This window comes from Podarcis bocagei (genome assembly GCF_964188305.1).
Source record: "Podarcis bocagei genome assembly, chromosome: 10".
NCBI lineage: Eukaryota > Metazoa > Chordata > Lepidosauria > Squamata > Lacertidae > Podarcis > Podarcis bocagei.
This window is the reverse complement of record NC_138135.1, coordinates 78,570,890-78,584,352: the sequence shown is the minus strand read 5'-3', so window position 1 is coordinate 78,584,352 and position 13,463 is coordinate 78,570,890.

The window sequence follows — 13,463 nt, the reverse complement described above, 5'->3', positions numbered from 1 at the left end:
GCTACATAAAAAGAAGATAATAAAGCTGTGATTGGGCTTATTTCAAGTTGGTGTTTTTGGGGTTAGAATGCACAATCAACCAAAAATCGCAGAGTGACATGTTTGTTATGAGCCCAAAGCAAGCAAAGTTGTCGAGGTTCCATCTCAATAGAAAAAAGATGATTAAGCTTCGAATAAGCTCTTTCGGTATTCATTCACCCACAAATAGCAAAGCGGTGTAATAAGCTCAAACAGGTTGTTTTGGCTTCAAAGTACATAGAGAGAATAATCTTGGATTGCACTTACATCATGTCGTGTTCTTTGCTGTTTTTGGACATTGACGCAGAAATCGCAAAGTGTGTGCAATGTGACCAAAATAACACAACACAATCTTTTCGCTTCTGTATGCGTAGAAAGAAGACGAATTAGCTTTGATTGGACTTTTTTCAATTCGCATGGTGTTATTTGGCTGTGCGCCAGAATCACACCAAAACTAAACCAAAAAGGTTTTTTGGGTTCCTTCTACATAAAAAGAAGAAAATACAGCTGTGATTAGACTTATTTCAAGTTGGTGTTTTTGGGGGTTAGAATGCACATTCAACCAAAAATCGCAGACATGTTTGTTACCAGCCCGAATCAAGCAAAAGTAAACATATGGTAATATCTCAATAGAAAAAGGACGAAGAAGCTTTGATTGCCCTTTCGGTGTTCATTCACCCACAAATAGCAAAGCGAAGTGTACTAATCCTAAACAAAGCCAATCAGGTTGTTTTGGTTTCCAACTACATAGAAAGAAGAATCTTGGATTGCGCTTATTTCAAGTTGTGTTTTTTGGTGTTTACGCACATTGAAGCAGAAATCGCAAAGTGTGTGCAATGAGACCAAAATAACACAACACCATCTTTTCGCTTCTATATGCGTAGAAAGAAGACGAATTAGCTTTGAATGGACTTTTTTCAATTCACATGGTGTTATTTGGGGGTGCGCCAGAAGCACTCCAAAACCAAAGCCAAAAGGTGTTTTGGGTTCCTTCTACATTAAAAGAAGATGATAATCTTCTTTCAAATTGGTGTTTTTGGGGATAGAATGCACATTCACCCAAAACTCGCAGTGTGACATGTTTGTTACCAGCGGAAATCAAGCATAGGTGTTTTGGTTCCATCGCAATAGGCAAAGGACGAATAAGCTTCGAATGCTCTTTCGGTGTTCATTCACCCACAAATAGCAAAGCGGAATAATAAGCCTAAACAAAGCCAAACAGGTTGTTTTGGTTTCAAAGTACATAGAAAGAATAATCTTGGAATGCACTTACTTCATGTCGTTTTCTTTGCTGTTAATGCACATTGACACAGAAATCGCAAAGTGTGTGCAATGAGACCAAAATAACACAACACCATCTTTTCGCTTCCATATGCGTAGAAAGAAGACGAATATGCTTATATTGGGCTTTTTTCAATTCGCATGGTGTTATTTGGGTGTGCGCCAGGATCACACCAAAACCAAAGCAAAAAGGTGCTTTGGGTTCCTTCTACATAAAAAGAAGATGATAAAGCTGTGATTGGGCTTATTTCTAGTTGGTGTTTTTGGGGTTAGAATGCACATTCAACCAAAAATCGCAGAGTGATGTTTGTTATGAGCCCAAAGCAAGCAAAGTTGTCGAGGTTCCATCTCAATAGAAAAAAGATGATTAAGCTTCGTATAAGCTCTTTCGGTATTCATTCACCCACAAATAGCAAAGCGGTGTAATAAGCTCAAACAGGTTGTTTTGGCTTCAAAGTACATAGAGAGAATAATCTTGGATTGCACTTACATCATGTCGTGTACTTTACTGTTTATGCACATTGACGCAGAAATCGCAAAGTGTGTGCAATGGGACCAAAATAACACAACACCATCTTTTCGCTTCTGTATGCGTAGAAAGAAGACGAATTAGCTTTGATTGGACTTTTTTCAATTCGCATGGTGTTATTTGGGTGTGCGCCAGAATCACACCAAAACTAAAGCAAAAAGGTCTTTTGGGTTCCAGCTACATAAAAAGAAGATAATAAAGCTGTGATTGGGCTTATTTCAAGTTGGTGTTTTTGGGGTTAGAATGCACAATCAACCAAAAATCGCAGAGTGACATGTTTGTTATGAGCCCAAAGCAAGCAAAGTTGTCGAGGTTCCATCTCAATAGAAAAAAGATGATTAAGCTTCGAATAAGCTCTTTCGGTATTCATTCACCCACAAATAGCAAAGCGGTGTAATAAGCTCAAACAGGTTGTTTTGGCTTCAAAGTACATAGAGAGAATAATCTTGGATTGCACTTACATCATGTCGTGTTCTTTGCTGTTTTTGGACATTGACGCAGAAATCGCAAAGTGTGTGCAATGTGACCAAAATAACACAACACAATCTTTTCGCTTCTGTATGCGTAGAAAGAAGACGAATTAGCTTTGATTGGACTTTTTTCAATTCGCATGGTGTTATTTGGCTGTGCGCCAGAATCACACCAAAACTAAACCAAAAAGGTTTTTTGGGTTCCTTCTACATAAAAAGAAGAAAATACAGCTGTGATTAGACTTATTTCAAGTTGGTGTTTTGGGGGTTAGAATGCACATTCAACCAAAAATCGCAGACATGTTTGTTACCAGCCCGAATCAAGCAAAAGTAAACATATGGTAATATCTCAATAGAAAAAGGACGAAGAAGCTTTGATTGCCCTTTCGGTGTTCATTCACCCACAAATAGCAAAGCGAAGTGTACTAATCCTAAACAAAGCCAATCAGGTTGTTTTGGTTTCCAACTACATAGAAAGAAGAATCTTGGATTGCGCTTATTTCAAGTTGTGTTTTTTGGTGTTTACGCACATTGAAGCAGAAATCGCAAAGTGTGTGCAATGAGACCAAAATAACACAACACCATCTTTTCGCTTCTATATGCGTAGAAAGAAGACGAATTAGCTTTGAATGGACTTTTTTCAATTCACATGGTGTTATTTGGGGGTGCGCCAGAAGCACTCCAAAACCAAAGCCAAAAGGTGTTTTGGGTTCCTTCTACATTAAAAGAAGATGATAATCTTCTTTCAAATTGGTGTTTTTGGGGATAGAATGCACATTCACCCAAAACTCGCAGTGTGACATGTTTGTTACCAGCGGAAATCAAGCATAGGTGTTTTGGTTCCATCGCAATAGGCAAAGGACGAATAAGCTTCGAATGCTCTTTCGGTGTTCATTCACCCACAAATAGCAAAGCGGAATAATAAGCCTAAACAAAGCCAAACAGGTTGTTTTGGTTTCAAAGTACATAGAAAGAATAATCTTGGAATGCACTTACTTCATGTCGTTTTCTTTGCTGTTAATGCACATTGACACAGAAATCGCAAAGTGTGTGCAATGAGACCAAAATAACACAACACCATCTTTTCGCTTCCATATGCGTAGAAAGAAGACGAATATGCTTATATTGGGCTTTTTTCAATTCGCATGGTGTTATTTGGGTGTGCGCCAGGATCACACCAAAACCAAAGCAAAAAGGTTTTTTGGGTTCCTTCTACATAAAAAGAAGAAAATACAGCTGTGATTAGGCTTATTTCAAGTTGGTGTTTTTGGGGTTAGAATGCACATTCAACCAAAAATCGCAGACATGTTTGTTACCAGCCCGAATCAAGCAAAAGTAAACATATGGTAATATCTCAATAGAAAAAGGACGAAGAAGCTTTGATTGCCCTTTCGGTGTTCATTCACCCACAAATAGCAAAGCGAAGTGTACTAATCCTAAACAAAGCCAATCAGGTTGTTTTGGTTTCCAAATACATAGAAAGAAGAATCTTGGATTGCGCTTATTTCAAGTTGTGTTTTTTGGTGTTTACGCACATTGAAGCAGAAATCGCAAAGTGTGTGCAATGAGACCAAAATAACACAACACCATCTTTTCGCTTCTATATGCGTAGAAAGAAGACGAATTAGCTTTGAATGGACTTTTTTCAATTCACATGGTGTTATTTGGGGGTGCGCCAGAAGCACTCCAAAACCAAAGCCAAAAGGTGTTTTGGGTTCCTTCTACATTAAAAGAAGATGATAATCTTCTTTCAAATTGGTGTTTTTGGGGATAGAATGCACATTCACCCAAAACTCGCAGTGTGACATGTTTGTTACCAGCGGAAATCAAGCATAGGTGTTTTGGATCCATCGCAATAGGCAAAGGACGAATAAGCTTCGAATGCTCTTTCGGTGTTCATTCACCCACAAATAGCAAAGCGGAATAAAACAAAGCCTAAATAGCAAAGCCTAAACAAAGCTAAACAGGTTGTTTTGGTTTCAAAGTACATAGAAAGAATAATCTTGGAATGCACTTACTTCATGCCGTTTTCTTTGCTGTTAATGCACATTGACACAGAAATCGCAAAGTGTGTGCAATGAGACCAAAATAACACAACACCATCTTTTCGCTTCCATATGCGTAGAAAGAAGACGAATATGCTTATATTGGGCTTTTTTCAATTCGCATGGTGTTATTTGGGTGTGCGCCAGGATCACACCAAAACCAAAGCAAAAAGGTGCTTTGGGTTCCTTCTACATAAAAAGAAGATGATAAAGCTGTGATTGGGCTTATTTCTAGTTGGTGTTTTTGGGGTTAGAATGCACATTCAACCAAAAATCGCAGAGTGATGTTTGTTATGAGCCCAAAGCAAGCAAAGTTGTCGAGGTTCCATCTCAATAGAAAAAAGATGATTAAGCTTCGTATAAGCTCTTTCGGTATTCATTCACCACACAAATAGCAAAGCGGTGTAATAAGCTCAAACAGGTTGTTTTGGCTTCAAAGTACATAGAGAGAATAATCTTGGATTGCACTTACATCATGTCGTGTACTTTGCTGTTTATGCACATTGACGCATGTCAGAGCTGCTTCAAGATCCTAGCTCACAGAGGATCACGCTAGCCAGCGGTCATTAAGTAAAAGTCTTTATTGAATTACAGTTTCCATTCTCACGCTGCTGTCTGCAACTCTACGTCTACTAGCTAGATCGGCGAGGCTCCGTCTGAGTCTCCGCCCCGTGCGCACCAACTTAATATCCTAGCCTTGCTCCACCTTTTCCTCCTGACTGTCCTCCTCTGGGTCCCTCTACCCCCCGGGGCTTCTTCCTTCCGGGATTCTTCTGACGCTGACCCGGACCCTTCTGCCTCCTTGCGCCGGGCTTTAGGACCTGGTTCCCTTTCGGGGCTGCTCACTGCGCCGCCTTCCTCTGCATTTGAACTTGGCGCGCGCGCCCAACCTTCCACTTTCCTCTTAACCGTTTCTTCGCTCCCCGATGGAGGTGTGGCCACTCCTGACTCCTGCCCTCCCTCCTGTGGTGAGCTGCCAGCGCTTCCCCCCTGGCTCCTTTCCTCTTCCCTGCTTCCTGGCGGTGACGCTGGTCCCGATTTCCAGCTGCTCCCCCCTGAGTCTCCTCTGGCTCTATCTTCCTGGGGTGCCTCTCTAGATTCCCCCCTTGCCCTGGCCACTGGTGCTCCTTTCTGTGAATCCTCTGATTCACTGGAAAGACTGGGAGATCTCGGGTCGTCGTCATCACTCATCCTTTCCTCTGTCTCCTCCCCTTCGCTCTCTGTTTCCTCCCTTGCCCGTGCCTCTGCACCTAAACCCCTGACATCCATCCCCCCCTCGAAGCCCCCCAGTCCCCCCTCCCCTCCTTCCGGTGCTGGAGCTGGGGGCTGCTGTTGCAAAGGGACGAACGTCGGATATCGGTCGCTTCCCGTGGCAGGCCTCCATCGGAACTCTTCCGGGTCTTCCTCCCTGCTCTCGTTGACGACAGTCACCTCCTCTTCCATCTCTGTGCCGCCGTGCTCGAAACCAGGGTCGTCCCCGAAAATGTCCATGTCCGTCTCTCCCGCACTTCCTCCAGGCGGCGTTGCTCGGCCGGAACAGTCCAGCCACTTCCTGCGGAACTGCTCCTCCGGCCTATCGTCCCACCAATACGAGGGTTCTGAGACAGATCCCGAGGGTGACCCCTCCGGGGAACGGACGTCTCGTGTCAGTTCCTCGTCCGAGTCGAACCCCCTGAACGTGCTGTCCGAAAGCGTGGGCGTGAAAAGCCAGTCGTCGAAAAAGTCCGCTGGCATAGGTCTATGTGGGAAGAGAGCATGAAACTCGTCTTTGAGCAGAGGTTCGTCTAAAGCGTAGCCCGGCACCCAGCTGTTCGCACTGGCCGGGGTGCCCTCCCTGGCGAGAAAGTATTCTACTCCCTCTTCCCCCCATCTGGAGTCCAAAATCTCCGTGACTTCGTTGATGCGCTCCTCCTGTGCCACTCCCGCGTGCCCCGTTCCTTCTCTGAGCGGACTCGGCGCCGTTCCGGGTTCCTGGAACCTGTGCGGTGCCTTGTAGGGAGTGAGCACCGATCTGTGGAACACCGGATGCATTCTGGAACCCTCCGGAAGCGCCAGCCTGAAAGCCACCGGGTTGACCTGCTCTTCGACTTGGTAGGGCCCCAGTTGTTTATGCCCTAGTTTCTTCTTGGCCAACGACCTGGCCGGCACTGCGTGGGCTGCTAACCAGACCCAGTCTCCCACGTGGAGTTCTTCGCCAACCCTTCTGTGTTTGTCCGCTTGTACCTTGTATGCGTGTTTAGCCAGCTCCAGGTGGCGCCGCAGCTGATCGTGGACTTCCTGCAGCTCCGACGCGAACGCATCTGCTGACTGCGGCTCCCCTTCTCCCCTGCATTCCAGTCCCGGGAAGGTTCTAGGGTGCCGCCCGTTGTTGGCGAAGAACGGCGTGACGCCCGTGGATACGTGCTTCGTGTTGTTGTAGGCAAACTCTGCAAGCGGCAGGTAATCCACCCACGTCGCAGGCTGTTGGTTTGCATAACATCTCAGGTACTGCTGCATGATGGCATTGGCTCGCTCCGCTTGCCCGTTGGTCTGCGGGTGTCTCGCCGACGCCAGATTGATCTTGACGTTTAGGAAGCCCATCAGCTTCTGCCAGAAGTTCGAGATGAACTGCCGCCCGCGGTCGGACAGAATAGACCGTGGCAGACCGTGAACCTTGAACACGTGGTCTATGAACAGTTTGGCGGTTTGCTCTGCCGTGGCCACCTTAGCACACGGAATGAAATGCGCCATCTTGGAGAACAGGTCCACCACCACCAACACTGCCGTCTTGCCCCTTGAGCTGGGCAGATCCGTGACAAAGTCCAGAGCCACCCTTTCCCAAGGTTCGACCGGAGTTTGCAGCGGCTCCAACAGTCCAGCCGGCGGTTTGTGCACCGTCTTTGCCCTCTGGCAAGTGTCACACCTCGCCACGTAGTCTGCGACCTCCCCTCTCATTCCAGGCCACCAGAAATCCCTGGCTACTAATTCCACTGTCTTCTCCTTGCCAAAGTGCCCGGCCGTGGGTGCGTCGTGCAGCTGCTGTAGCACCTTGGCTCGAAGTTCGTCACCCGGCACGTAGATGGCCCCTTTACGGATGAGCAATCCATCTCGTAGCTGGAAACCGTCGGCCGCTGCCTTGCCCCCTCGCACCTCTGCCATCTTCGTTTGTGCGAAGGAGTCCCCCTGCAACGCTCGCCGCACCGCCTCTAGGTCCACGGTCGCCGCGGCGCACGCCCACACTGTCGGTGCAAAGATGTGCATGGCGGCCGCTGGTGTTGCGTCCTCCAGATACTGTGGCTTGCGGGAGAGAGCGTCTGCCATGATGTTGGTGTCCCCCGGGACATACTCTATTCGGAAGTCGAAGTCCGCAAAGAACTCAGCCCAACGTATCTGCCTCTGGTTCAGGAACTGTGCCGTGCGCCAGTGTTCCAGATTCTTGTGGTCCGTGCAAACCTGCACCGTGTGCTTAGCGCCGATCAGAAAGTGCCTCCACGCCTTGAACGCTGCATGAATGGCCAGCAACTCCCTGTCCCATATGGTGTAGTTCCGCTCGGACTTGCTGAGCTTCCTGGAGTAAAACGCTCCCGGCCGCCACACGCCCTGCTGGTCCTTCTGCAGCAGGACCGCCCCCACTGCTCTGTCCGAAGCGTCTGTCTCCACCCTCATCGGCATGCTGGGGTTGACATGAAGCAGCTGCTCTTCCGACGCGAAGAGACGCTTGAGGGCCTGAAAGGACTGCTCCGCCTGCTCTGTCCAGATGAACTTCTTCTTCTTGGAGCTAAGGGTGTCAGTGATGGCCGCCGTCTGCATCGCGAAGCCCTTGATAAACTTGCGATAGAAGTTCGCAAAGCCGACAAACCGTTGGACCTCCTTCCGGTTGCGTGGGCTCTTCCAATCCAACACTGCTCGAACCTTGGCGCTGTCCATGGCGAGCCCCTTGTCAGACAGCTTGTAGCCCAGAAAATCCACCTCCGGCACGTCAAATTGGCACTTCTCCAGCTTGGCGTAGAGCCTGTGTTGCTTTAGCCTGCCCAGCACTTCCTTGACGTGCTTGTCATGTTCTTGCTGCGACTCCGAAAAGATCAGGATGTCATCCAAGAAACAGACGCACGTCTTGTAGAGAAGTCCCGCCAACACGTGATGCATAAATGCTTGAAAAACGTGAGCGCCATTTTGCAGTCCAAAAGGCATAACTCTGTATTCGTAGGTACCCAGTGGCGTGAACATGGCTGTCTTCCACTCATCACCCTCCCGCATGCGAATGAGGTTGTACGCCCCCCGCAGGTCCAACTTGGTGAACACCTTTCCCTTCCGTACCTTCGCCAGGAGGTCGTCGATGCGGGGCATGGGGAAGTCCGACGGCTTGGTCACACTGTTCAAAATCCTGTAATCCACTACGAGTCTTTTTTGGGGCGTGTCTCGCTTCTTAACAAAGAATACAGGACTGCCCCCCGCTGCCTTAGACTCTCGGATGAAACCGCGCTCCAAATTATGATCGATGAAGTCTTTGAGTTCCTGCAGTTCGTCCTCAGACATGGAATACAGCTTCCCTTTAGGCAGCGCCGCCCCCGGCAGCAGGTCAATTTTGCAGTCATATGGTCTGTGAGGGGGTAGCCTGTCTGCCTCCTTCTCGCAGAAAACTTCCAGAAATTCTGCGTACTTGTGGGGAATCGCTTGCAGCGTGCCTAGCAGCAGCTGTGACTCCTCTTCCTCTCCTTCCTGCCTGGGTACGATGCAGTGTTCAGCACAAAAGGAAGAGCCGAAAACCAGCTGCCTCTGGAACCAAGCCATCGTTGGGCTGTGCTTGTCCAGCCAACTCATGCCCAATACAATGGGCGTGTCAGACAGTTGAGTGACGTTGAAGCTGATGACTTCCCTGTGATTTCCAAGTCGCATCACCATTGGTGGCGTCTGCTTCACCACTTGCCCCCCTAGCAGCTCCCTGCCATCCACAGTGACAACCTGCAGGGGCAGTGTGGCCGGCAGCAACTGCACAGCGTGCCTGTCGACAAATTCCTGCCCTATAAAGTCCGCGTTGCTGCCGGAGTCGATGGTGATTGGCACGTCCATGGTGATTCCAGTGGGCAGCTGGAGAGATGCTGTGAGCCTCACTACTGGTTTGGGCGGGAGGGGGTTCACTGGCTGTAAAATCTCTGGGGACTGCGTCACTAACACGTCTGGCTGGGCCCCAGTGCCTCTTCCTCCAGCCAGACATCGTCGTTTCCCTGCTGTGGTCCTCCCTGCTGCGTTGCTGCAGTCACCATTGCTGAGGCTGCAGTAAGCTTGTGGGGCCTCTGGGGACACTCTTTCGCCATATGCCCTGGCTGCTCACAGACGTAACACTTCCTGGTCCCTCTAGGAGGCTTCGCCTTCACTGCTGCCGGTGCTAGGGCTCTGGTTGCTGACTGAGCCCTTGCACTTCCAACCTCCATAGGTTCGGCTCCTCCTCCTGGCGGAGGCGTGGATTGCGCCCGTGCTGCTTCTCTGGGAAAGAAGGAGGGGCCCCCGGCTGGTTCGCGCCCTCCACGTCCTTCGTCCTTGCCCCACGGACGTCCTTCCAGCCTCACCCCCACAGCCAGTGCCCTCTGAACGACCTCCTGGGTGGTTCGGGGTCTCTCCCCCCTCGCTATCTCATCTTTAATCGAGTTGTGCAGTCCCTCCCAAAAGAGGTCTCTTACAGGAGCCGAATCTCTGTCCCATTCCAGGGCGCTGACCAAGGCGAAAAAGCGGGCATGATACTGTCTGACGCTGGCCCTCCCTTGTCTCAGCCCATGCACCTCCTTCCGTGCAAGATCAATGTCAATACTGGATAAGAAACACCCATCCATCGCTTTAATAAAGGCATCCGCATTCTGGAGCGCCGGATCGTTATCTCTCCATAAATTGCGCAACCATGCTTTCGCCTCCCCATGCAGATGGGACATGATGAACCCCACTCTCTCCTGTTCATCTCTAAAGTCTTTATGCAACAGTTGCAGTGCGCACAGTACGTCGGCTCTAAAGTTGGGATACTGTTGCAGGTTCCCATCGAAGTGAGAGAGCAGTCCGCCTGTCCGTCTCGCCAACCCAATTCCCTCCTGCCGGGGTGTTTGCTTTGCCAGTACGTCTAACCTGACCTGGAGATCCCTGCAGGCGGCAGCTGCCTCGTCCTCTCTCTTCCTGGATGCGAGAACCTCGGCGTTCAGTTGTGCCACTGCTTTTCTGAGGTCCTCTATCTGCTGCTCAGCCGTCATGTCTCCTGCCGTTCGTGAGCTCGCTAGTGGGCGCCTGTTTCTCTCCCCTCCTCGAGGCTGCAGATGCCCACAATGTGGAGACGGAGCCTACTGTCAGAGCTGCTTCAAGATCCTAGCTCACAGAGGATCACGCTAGCCAGCGGTCATTAAGTAAAAGTCTTTATTGAATTACAGTTTCCATTCTCACGCTGCTGTCTGCAACTCTACGTCTACTAGCTAGATCGGCGAGGCTCCGTCTGAGTCTCCGCCCCGTGCGCACCAACTTAATATCCTAGCCTTGCTCCACCTTTTCCTCCTGACTGTCCTCCTCTGGGTCCCTCTACCCCCCGGGGCTTCTTCCTTCCGGGATTCTTCTGACGCTGACCCGGACCCTTCTGCCTCCTTGCGCCGGGCTTTAGGACCTGGTTCCCTTTCGGGGCTGCTCACTGCGCCGCCTTCCTCTGCATTTGAACTTGGCGCGCGCGCCCAACCTTCCACTTTCCTCTTAACCGTTTCTTCGCTCCCCGATGGAGGTGTGGCCACTCCTGACTCCTGCCCTCCCTCCTGTGGTGAGCTGCCAGCGCTTCCCCCCTGGCTCCTTTCCTCTTCCCTGCTTCCTGGCGGTGACGCTGGTCCCGATTTCCAGCTGCTCCCCCCTGAGTCTCCTCTGGCTCTATCTTCCTGGGGTGCCTCTCTAGATTCCCCCCTTGCCCTGGCCACTGGTGCTCCTTTCTGTGAATCCTCTGATTCACTGGAAAGACTGGGAGGTCTCGGGTCGTCGTCATCACTCATCCTTTCCTCTGTCTCCTCCCCTTCGCTCTCTGTTTCCTCCCTTGCCCGTGCCTCTGCACCTAAACCCCTGACAACGCAGAAATCGCAAAGTGTGTGCAATGTGACCAAAATAACACAACACAATCTTTTCGCTTCTGTATGCGTAGAAAGAAGACGAATTAGCTTTGATTGGACTTTTTTCAATTCGCATGGTGTTATTTGGCTGTGCGCCAGAATCACACCAAAACTAAACCAAAAAGGTTTTTTGGGTTCCTTCTACATAAAAAGAAGAAAATACAGCTGTGATTAGACTTATTTCAAGTTGGTGTTTTTGGGGGTTAGAATGCACATTCAACCAAAAATCGCAGACATGTTTGTTACCAGCCCGAATCAAGCAAAAGTAAACATATGGTAATATCTCAATAGAAAAAGGACGAAGAAGCTTTGATTGCCCTTTCGGTGTTCATTCACCCACAAATAGCAAAGCGAAGTGTACTAATCCTAAACAAAGCCAATCAGGTTGTTTTGGTTTCCAACTACATAGAAAGAAGAATCTTGGATTGCGCTTATTTCAAGTTGTGTTTTTTGGTGTTTACGCACATTGAAGCAGAAATCGCAAAGTGTGTGCAATGAGACCAAAATAACACAACACCATCTTTTCGCTTCTATATGCGTAGAAAGAAGACGAATTAGCTTTGAATGGACTTTTTTCAATTCACATGGTGTTATTTGGGGGTGCGCCAGAAGCACTCCAAAACCAAAGCCAAAAGGTGTTTTGGGTTCCTTCTACATTAAAAGAAGATGATAATCTTCTTTCAAATTGGTGTTTTTGGGGATAGAATGCACATTCACCCAAAACTCGCAGTGTGACATGTTTGTTACCAGCGGAAATCAAGCATAGGTGTTTTGGTTCCATCGCAATAGGCAAAGGACGAATAAGCTTCGAATGCTCTTTCGGTGTTCATTCACCCACAAATAGCAAAGCGGAATAATAAGCCTAAACAAAGCCAAACAGGTTGTTTTGGTTTCAAAGTACATAGAAAGAATAATCTTGGAATGCACTTACTTCATGTCGTTTTCTTTGCTGTTAATGCACATTGACACAGAAATCGCAAAGTGTGTGCAATGAGACCAAAATAACACAACACCATCTTTTCGCTTCCATATGCGTAGAAAGAAGACGAATATGCTTATATTGGGCTTTTTTCAATTCGCATGGTGTTATTTGGGTGTGCGCCAGGATCACACCAAAACCAAAGCAAAAAGGTGCTTTGGGTTCCTTCTACATAAAAAGAAGATGATAAAGCTGTGATTGGGCTTATTTCTAGTTGGTGTTTTTGGGGTTAGAATGCACATTCAACCAAAAATCGCAGAGTGATGTTTGTTATGAGCCCAAAGCAAGCAAAGTTGTCGAGGTTCCATCTCAATAGAAAAAAGATGATTAAGCTTCGTATAAGCTCTTTCGGTATTCATTCACCCACAAATAGCAAAGCGGTGTAATAAGCTCAAACAGGTTGTTTTGGCTTCAAAGTACATAGAGAGAATAATCTTGGATTGCACTTACATCATGTCGTGTACTTTACTGTTTATGCACATTGACGCAGAAATCGCAAAGTGTGTGCAATGGGACCAAAATAACACAACACCATCTTTTCGCTTCTGTATGCGTAGAAAGAAGACGAATTAGCTTTGATTGGACTTTTTTCAATTCGCATGGTGTTATTTGGGTGTGCGCCAGAATCACACCAAAACTAAAGCAAAAAGGTCTTTTGGGTTCCAGCTACATAAAAAGAAGATAATAAAGCTGTGATTGGGCTTATTTCAAGTTGGTGTTTTTGGGGTTAGAATGCACAATCAACCAAAAATCGCAGAGTGACATGTTTGTTATGAGCCCAAAGCAAGCAAAGTTGTCGAGGTTCCATCTCAATAGAAAAAAGATGATTAAGCTTCGAATAAGCTCTTTCGGTATTCATTCACCCACAAATAGCAAAGCGGTGTAATAAGCTCAAACAGGTTGTTTTGGCTTCAAAGTACATAGAGAGAATAATCTTGGATTGCACTTACATCATGTCGTGTTCTTTGCTGTTTTTGGACATTGACGCAGAAATCGCAAAGTGTGTGCAATGTGACCAAAATAACACAACACAATCTTTTCGCT